The sequence below is a fragment of the Corylus avellana genome, chromosome 3 (genome assembly GCF_965113065.1).
Source record: "Corylus avellana chromosome 3, dhCorAvel1.hap1.2, whole genome shotgun sequence".
Classification (NCBI taxonomy): domain Eukaryota; kingdom Viridiplantae; phylum Streptophyta; class Magnoliopsida; order Fagales; family Betulaceae; genus Corylus; species Corylus avellana.
Genome location: NC_142492.1, coordinates 31,375,173 through 31,385,073, shown reverse-complemented (window position 1 = coordinate 31,385,073; position 9,901 = coordinate 31,375,173). Strand labels below are relative to the sequence as shown.

General features: G+C 31.8%; 1 long non-coding RNA gene across 1 annotated transcript; it reads right to left on the bottom strand.

Annotated features, from left to right (window-relative positions):
- Nucleotides 1-6,539: 6,539 nt before the first annotated feature.
- Nucleotides 6,540-7,687, bottom strand: LOC148587088 (uncharacterized). The gene is made up of 2 exons (XR_015911808.1): nt 7,603-7,687; nt 6,540-6,701 (listed from the first exon to the last, which is right to left on the bottom strand). It is a non-coding gene; the product is annotated as an uncharacterized LOC148587088 (long non-coding RNA).
- Between the last annotated feature and the right edge of the window lie 2,214 nt (nt 7,688-9,901).

Genomic DNA, 9,901 nt, shown 5'->3' with positions numbered 1-9,901 from the left:
CTAAAAGGTCATAGGATCGAACTTTGACTCTTTCAAATCACCCAATTTAAATTAAATATTTAACGTATTGGGTATCACCTATTAAAATGTAGTTTTAGCCTATAGGGGAGTATTAAAGTAATGATTGAGTCATCTTCCTATAAACTTAAGCTTTTAGGACAACTCGTGATTTATCATTTGTAACTTTTATCTCTTGAGTTCTTGTAACTCTTGTAACTCTTGTCTCTTCTTTTCTTTTCTTTTCTTTTTGCTTTCTCTATTTTGTTTCAAATGTGTTTAAGGGATTCAAGTGGGATTAAGATGTCTTGGTTGCGGTGCTCACATGTCTCAAGTAAGTTGATTTCATATTCTAGATTATCCATAACGGAGGGGCCATGCAATATCCTTGCATCCTAAATTTTTGTAAAATTCGAACAACTTAGTAAGAAATATTCATCGTCACTTTAAGTGTGTCTTTAAGCCTTATCTCAATTTGATTTCATTTATAATATTAACTTTATCTACTTGGTAAAAGTCTCAAGACCTCATTTACCATCCATTAGGTATTAATTAATTCACTTTGCAAGCACATTATACAATCTACTTTAAGAAGAGGTTCTCTAAAATCAGTTTTAGACATTTTTATTTGATACAACTATATATTGAACTCAAATTCTACTTCTATTGACTCCATCTTAAAATATTGCATATAAACAACAAATATTTTGTTGACCTTAAATAAGTCAAGTAGTCTAGTTCATTTATTTAGTAAGCAATATTAAGTGAACTTACTAATAAACAAAAATAAAGTCAATTGTTGGGTTTCCTAATGGTAAAGCAATAATCTACTTTAGATGGCAAAATAGGTTGTAATGGTAGTTTATCCAAAGTTATTGATCCATGAATAATGTTCTTTTAATTTTTGTTATAAAAGTAGTTATTACTTGAGATTTGTATTTCTTCCGAACGTTTTATGTCTAGAGAATGAATTTGGGTAGTGGGAGTTAGCTCTGCTCTTGCTTTGTTTCAAAAACTTGGAGGCTCTAGGGGCTTTATAGCTAGGCCAATTAGGCTAGGACCCTAATTTATAAAAAGCCTCAAAAATGTTTTTTGTATTGAAACTTGATTAATAATTTTACATCTCAAAAAGATATAAAAAACAAATTTTTAAATAATTGTTTAATTTATTATATTAATATTTTAAAATTTAAAATGCTGCATTTTAACTTTTGACTTCGACCTCAATTTTTATTGAGTCACCCTCACTTGGAGCAAAAAAGAAGTATTTATAGGAAAATACATTTTATTTCCTGAACTATCCACTCATTTGTACTTTGACCTCTAATGTTTAAAAAGTGATACGTGACCCCCTAAACTTTCAAATTGTTGCAATTCGACCATTATGACCTTCTTTTTTTTTCCCGAAATGCCCCCATGCCAAGTTTAAAAAAAAAAATAAAAAAAAAAATAAAAATTATGGGGTGGCTGGCCACCCTAGTTGGGCCTAGGGGTGGCTTCTGCCACCTCAGACCGGACACCCTTTGGGGAAAAAAAAGTCAGAATTGTCAAATTGCAACCATTTGAAAGTTTGGGGAGTCAAGTGTCACTTTTTAAACATTGGATGTCAAAGTGCAAATTAATGGATAGTTCAGTGGGGTAAAATGTATTTTTCCCAGTATTTATTTAGAATGAGGAGTAATCATAAAAGAACACATTTTTTATCCCACAATCTTCATATGGTAGTTCCAACCAATCATTGAATTAATTAATTTTTAAAAAAATTAATAGTTAGTTGGGGCTGTTACAAATATTATGAATAAGATTCAATCAATACATTTGTTAAGGTATTATCTGTGGACAATCTCTTCAATTAAAAAACTAAAAATAAAACAACACTTTTTAAATTAAAAAATACTTTTCAAAGCACAAAATACAAAAAAAAAAAATAATAATAAATAAGAGTAGGGAGAGATTTAGGTGGTCATGCAATTAGATTTTGCCACGTGGTTGTGGAGCCAGTGTAGAGAGCTATATGATTGGATTGGTCCAATTACCGTTAATTTGGGACCAATCATGTGTAACTCAAACCTTTTGTAATAACTTAATTATTGTCTTAAAAGATTATTAATATATTTCTAATAACTTAAATGTTGTCTTAAAAGATTATAAACATGAAAAAAAAAAAATTAAGAAATAAGAGAAACATGTTCTATATTTTATATTTGACAACCTTCATTTTATCTTTCTTTCTTTTTGCTTAATGAAATAGTAGCTTGTCGAAGAACCTTAATTCTCTGAATCTCTCTTCCTTGTTCTCATATATCTTCCCTAAATTATAAGTTCTAATATAGTATCAGAGCCAAATGTTCATGAATCGAACTTGAATTCTGTCAAATCACCCCATTTAAATTAAATATTCAACGTGTTAAGCATCACATTTTAAAAGGAAGTTTGAGCTTATAGGAGAGTGTTAAAGTCATGATTAAGTGATTAAATTTACATCTTCCTATAAGCTTAAGCTTTTAAGATAACTGGTGATTTATCATTTATAACTTTTATCTCTTGAGTTCTTGTAACTCTAAACTCTTGAGTTATTGTAACTCTATGAGAGTTTTTTTTTTTTTTTTTTTCCTTTCAAATGTGTTTAAGGGATTCAAGTGGGATTGAGATGTCTTGGGTTGCGGTGCTCACATGTCTCGAGTAAGTTGATTTCATATTCTAGATTATTCATAACGGATAGGCCATGCAATATCCTTGCATCCTAAATTTTTGTAAAATTCGAACAACTTAGTAAGAAATATTCCTCATCACTTTAAGTGTGTCTTTAAGCATTATCTCAATTTGATTTCATTTATAATATTAACTTTATCTACTTGGGAAAAGTCTCGAGACCTCGTTTACCATCCATTAGGTATTAATTAATTCACTTTGCAAACAAATTATACGATCTATTTTAAGAAGATATTCTCTAAAATCAGTTTTAGACATTTTTATTTGATACAATTATATATTGAACTTAAATTCTACTTCTATTAAAATATTGCATATAAACAACAAATATTTTGTTGACCTTAAATAAGTCAAGTAGTCACTCTAACTTAATTAGTTCATTTACATAGTAAGCAATATTAAGTGAACTTACTAATAACAAAAATAAAGTCAATTGTTGGGTTTTCTAATGGTAGAGCAATAATCTATTTTAGATGGCAAAATAGGTTGTAATGGCAGTTTATCCAAAGTTATTGATCCATGAATAATGTTCTTTTTAATTGATGTTATAATAGTAGTTATTACTTGAGATTTGTATTTCTTCTGAACGTTTTATGTTTGGAACATGAATTTGGGTAGTGGGAGTTAGCTCTGCTCTTGCTTGTTTCAAAAACTTGGAGGCTCTAGGGCCCGCTTTATAGCTAGGCCAATTAGGCCAGGCTCTTAAATTATGAAAAGCCTCGAAAATGTTTTTTATATTGAAACTTGATTAGTAATTTTACATCTCAAAAAGCTATAAAAACGATTTTTTAAATAATTGTTTAATTTATTATATTAATATTTTAAAATTTAAAACGCTGCATTTTAACTTTTGACTTCGGCCTTGATTTTTATTGAGCCACCCTCACTCTGAGCGAAAAAGAAGTATTTATTTAGAGTGAGGAGTAATCATAAAAAAAACACATTTTTTATCCCACAATGTTAATGTGGTAGTTCCAACTAATCATTGAATTAATTAATTTTAAAAAAAAATTAATTGATAGTTGGGACTGTTACAAATATTATGAATAAGATTCAATCAATACATTTGTTAATGTATTATCTATGGACAATTTCTTCAATTAAAAAACTAAAAATAAAACAACACTTTCTAAATTAAAAAATACTTTTCAAAGCACAAAATACAAAAAAATAAAATAATAAATAAATAATTTTTTCATAAATGTTTTGAAAAAGTAGATGCATAGTTGTAAGCGGAGGAACACCCAAGCACCTTCTTCAAATGATCTCTATGTTCTTAGTCTATCTGCATTTATTTTCATTTTGCTTTGTGATTTCTCTAAATTGTCTCTCAAAATTTGAATAATCTGCTACTCTCTACTCTTTAATGACCGGCCAATTCATTGCCTCATTTGCAGTAATACCTAGTACATAAGAGCATTCCCAGTAGACTCCCTATAAGGGAGTTTGTTCCCTAAATTTAGGGAATATGTCTAAAAAATCACAAAAAACGTCCCACAGCAGATTCTCTATATGGTTTCATAAACAATCAGATGCTACAGTTGAACCAAAAACATTGGGTTCAATTGTAGCGATCCAAAGCCTTATTAAATTGAAAAAAAAAAAAAAAACTTTCTCTCTCCTGTCAGCCCAACTCTCAACGCACCCTCTTTCTCTTTCCTGTCAACACGCCATCCCTCTCTGAACACAACCTCTTGCTGCAAAAACTCCATCTTCTTCAACCTCTCAACTTTCATCCATGTTCGACACAAGGTACAGAGGAGACTGAAAAGAGAGAACGTTCGAGATTGAGAGAGAATGGTGAGCGTTCTGTTCAAGCCGAGAGAGAGAGAGACTGAAGAACGGTGGTTGAGCCACCGTCGTCGTGCAGTGGGCAGCGCCTGGGCAAAGCTGAACCAGCCCTCTTCCGGCGAGATGAAAAATCGGAAAAAAAAAAAAAAAAAAATGAACAGGAAAAATATTCGCATCTTCGTTTTCCTCCATTTCTTGGGACCCAAACAGAGAACTCGGAGAAGATGAGACGATGCAGCAAAAACCTAGACCGATCAAGACCCAACAGAAACCCAGAAACCCAGACCGATCAAATCAAACTTCAAGGCTCTCATATATGCTGGCAGAGAGGGAAATAGGTGCTGCGGCTGGAAGGGAAAGAAAGGAAAGAAGAAGACGGAGATGAGATGAGATGAGATGAGAGAGAGAAATCATATATGCTCACCAGACTTCACCATTCAAGGAGATCAAGAGAGTGAGGCAGAGAGTGAGATGGAGATGAGTGAGGCAGAGAGGGAAATTGGTGCTATGGCTGGAAGGGAAAGAAAGGAAAGAAGAAGACGGAGATGAGATGAGATGAGATGAGAGAGAGAAAGAAAGGTTAAATTAAAGGAATAAAATATAAAAAAGATAAAATAAAAATAATAATATTTTAATGGTATAAGGAAGCCATTGTGGTGCAAATTGATATAGGGAAGTAAAAAGTAGTTTGGATCCTTAAACTTAGGGAATATGACCGGGTAGCTGCTGGGAATGCTCTAAGAGAGTAGTCTCGGTGGAAGATAACATTGAGAGCTTTAAAATGAGTTAAACCGGTTTTAGGGTGATGGTTAGTGTTATACCACCACTTAGCCATAGACAGCCAATTAGTCCAAACTTTAGGCTTCATCCCAATATAACACCTTAAGTATCCCTCCAAACATTTGTTTAAAGCCTCAGTTTGACCATTAGACTGGGGATGGTAAGTTGAGCTAAAAGCTAATGTGGTTCCTTGAAGAGTAAATAACTCCTTCCAAAACAAACTAGTAAACAGCTTGTCCATGTCTGAGACTATAGTTTGAGGTAGACCATGTAAATACTTGCTCAAATAATAGGTTAGCCACAGTTATAGCTGTAAAAGGATGTGCTAAAGATAGTGGCCATATTTAGTAAGCCTATCAACTATGACCAATATCACACTTTTTCCATGAGGAAGAGGTAAACCCTCTATAAAATCCATAGAAATATAAGTTCAGCTCCCCTTAGGAATAGGCAAAGGTTGCAATAACCCAGGAGAATGAACATTTTCCACTTTAGAACATGGTGTAGTTTGTAACATGGTAACTTGAAGATAAAAGTTCAAATATTGCATTTTGACTCTGATTGAACGTTCTCTACCCATTATGTCCGAACGTTCGCTCCTTGGACAGAATGCTCGACCAGAGCCCAAAATGTGTAGAAGGAAAGTTTTGTGACATTTTAGTTAGTTGTTCTCAATTAGGACCTTATGTGTCTTTAGTAAAACATTTAGCACTGTGTATAATGATAGCCATGTTTCGTTATAACATGCATTCAGAATGTCTGATGACTCAAGCGAGGGTATGAGGTAAGTAAATACTTACGACTACTTTCCTTAAAAATGTGTGATATTTTAGCTGACTAAGTACGCGTATGATATAAGCATATTTACATTTTACACAACTTGATAATTGTCTTAATAATTGATTTAATAAGATGCATCATATGACATAAGACACCAGTACGTACAATATAATGGCCATAGGCTTACTATATATACTTGATTTTATGGTCAAATATGTGTGGATATATTATATGGGCATTAGATCCAATGATTGTTTCGTGGCCGATGTAGCAATATTTGATTGGTGGGTTATTACTGGACATACATTATTAGTAATGTGGGCCACCCGATGTCAGATTTGGTCGGGTTGCTAGTTATGAACTGTAACATCCCCAACCCGTTAAGGCTGAGTTTGCCACTTTTCTTCTTTTACAACAAAATTCTTGCAAAGATCTATAAGGTCTATCAGAGTACTTGATTTTAAAGGATACGATAAATGTATAAAACATTATTCAAGAGATTTTATTACAAGCGAAATTAGAAAACATTAAACTTGAGTTGCAGAATATCATATTATTACAATAACTTATATGAAAAGACTTTGAAAATTAATAATTATTCCCGTCCCCATTCCGGCCTCCTATTCCAGCATCCTTTCTACCTGAAAACAAGAAATAAAACTGAATGAGCCCAAAGGGGGCCCAGCAAGTAAAATCCACAACCATAAATAGTTTTACTCCTTGTTCTCAGTTTTGAAAATCATTTTCGCAAATAAATATAATTCTAGCCATAATAATATCTGTATGTACGGTTGCATCTCCCGTAACATATACATACTATTACATCTAGTAATAGATCATCGTTGTAAATCATCTTTATAAATCATCATCATAATGCATCATTATAAATAATCTCTGTAAATCATCATAGCATATCATCGTTGAAAATATAGTATCATTTTCTCATAATAAGGCCCATGTACACTATTACCCCTGTGCACGAGGGTTGCGGGTCCTTGTGACCATGGCACTGAACTGTGGCCACAGCCATGCCCGACCGTCAATTAACTCTTTCTTGGTGCACTCAACGGTCTAGTTGATGGAATACCACCTTCTGGCATAGCCTCCTTCAGTGGTTTCGCCTCCATCCGAGTATCGGTACCGAACTCTCATCTTATCTTATCTTGGGGCCAAAAATACTCTCCTCCATACATGTGCCCTCATTTCATAAACATTTATCTCATCTCTTGTACTTTTCTTTGTACTTCTTTTGATGCATCTTAGGGCAACATGTAGGAGGGTTTATCATCTTTTTTCTTTCTTATAATCATCATCATTTCTCAACTTTCTTTTCTTAAAATGGAAACCTTTTCAAATATAAACTCGTTGTACTTAGAAAGCGTTTAAAGAAATAGAAACTTTCTAGATAATTCATTTAGAAATCCTTCATGCATGCAACATAACTTCATAATACGTAAATAAAATAATCATTTACAATTTACTAAAGAATGAATAAATAGCATGACATGAAGTAACTTTAGAAGGGGTAGTGAATTTACTTACCTCTAGACTGAAACTAGAAGTGGTATGAAGGAATCTAGTTGCTCCAATATGACTAACACCACTAGTATAACTTTTGAAACTAATTTCTAAAGTCTGCTATCTCTTGTGTTCTTTCTTTCTTGTAGCGCTTGGTCTCGCCCTTTCTCTCTCTGTTCTGAGTAAACACTCTTAGAAAGAAGAAAGACCGAGTAAAAAGCGGAAGAAGGAAGAATATATGCAAGAGATGGGAGAGGAGATGAGTGGTGAAAATTCTGAAGGAGAAGAGCTCTATTTATAGGAGAAAATCAAACACTATTCTATCGTCAATTTACAATTATACCCTCATTTTACTATTCCACCAACCCTATACTATTTCACCAACCCTATACTATTCTACCTTCAATTTACAATTATACCCTCATTCTATCTTCAATTTACAATTATACCCTCATTTTACTATTCCACCAACCCTATACTATTTCACCAACCCTATACTATTTCACCAACCCTATACTATTCTACCTTCAATTTACAATTATACCCTCATTCTATCTTCAATTTACAATTATACCCTCATTTTACTATTTTACCAATTACCATTCTCTAATTACCACTCTCATAAATTTCCCAAGAATTAAAACCCTTAGCTACAATGGATATTAAAATAACATCATTATCAAAATAATCTATTTAAATAGCTTTGAAAATTCTGGGACACTACATGAACGGTAGCGTAGAATAGCCGGGGCACCGACATTGTATTACAGGTCCCTCGAGACAGTGCCAACCCTACGGAGAATGGGTAATATATCGGGTAAACCATATATGATAGTTACGACTTATTAAAGCATTAGTTTTTCTGCATTAAAACTTATAAGCGATTGCCGTTGGAATTACACCTCTTAATTTTTAAATAAAACCATACTTTCATGGTGTATTAACATAGACAACACCTCATTTTAATTCTTATTAAAAATGCATGTTTATTTTCGTTCACCAATAACTAGCTAATTTCATACCCAACTATGAGGTTTACTTACTAAGTCTTTAGACTTACGCATTTATTACAACTTGTAGGAAATCTCTTTTTGAGAAGATGACCATGGCAAGATTGCCACTCTTGGTTATTAAGATGAGTCGGAGACCTACTTTGTGTAATCAAGTTTGATTAGAATATCTGCATTTCGATTAGCTCCTTGTCTTTGCTTGATGATACATGCTTATGTGATGATTTTAGATTCCTAATATTCATTAATGTCACACATATGCATTTACTCTGATTATGCTAGAGATAGACAATCCCCTAGTTATCTACCAGTTAGTTGAATTAAGGTAATTGCGAGTAATCCTACTAAGCTGATCAAGTCGAATTTTGGGGAATTACAGTCATGACATGCTATGATGGTTAAAAATAAAAAGTGATGTTGTACTTTTAAAATCTTAAAAAATTCAAAACTAAAGCACAACCCATTTTAATAAATATTTTTTTAATCTTATTTTATTCCCTCACTTCTAACCTTTTGCTTCTTGGTTCTATTATTTTTTATTTCTTTGATATTTTTATGTTATACTTACTATTATAAGCCATTGATTTTTGTTGATCGTAGTTACAAGTTTCAATCGCGTGTCGTTGAAGTACACAACTAATTAAATCCTACTTACAATGGCTTATCTAATTAGAAAGATAAAATAAATTAGTTATGTTATCTATTGAAAATAATATATTAAGAAAATTTTAATGTGGAAATTTGATTAGTAATTTTATATCTCAAAAGTTATAAAAATGATTTTTAAATAAAATTTTAATATTATATTACTACTTTAAGATGAAAAACCCCATTTTAAATGTTTGGGCCTCTTGTACCTGGAGCAGAATAAGTATATATATTTAAAATTGATGGGTATTGCTAAAAAAACATATTTTAATTCCATAATTATTCCATAATGCTAACGTGGCTAATAAGTCATTATTAAAAGAAAAAATAACTGTTAAAACTATCAAGTCAATAGTATAAAATAATTATGGAATAAAAATGTGATATATAAACATTACTCTTAGAATGAGATATCATGTTTTGAGTGCATGGATCTTTATGTTATTGTGCATGTCATCGAATATTATAATGAGATTCATGTTTTTATTTTATTTTTTGGAAAATTAGTTTATTTGTTAAAGTATCATGTACAGATAAATTTCTTGAATTAAAAAAAATCCAAATACAAAATACTTTTTAAAGCACAAAATACAAAAAATAAAATTAAATAAAAATAAAACATAACACATTAAAGAGAAATGCTAGGCTTACAAATAAATTTTACA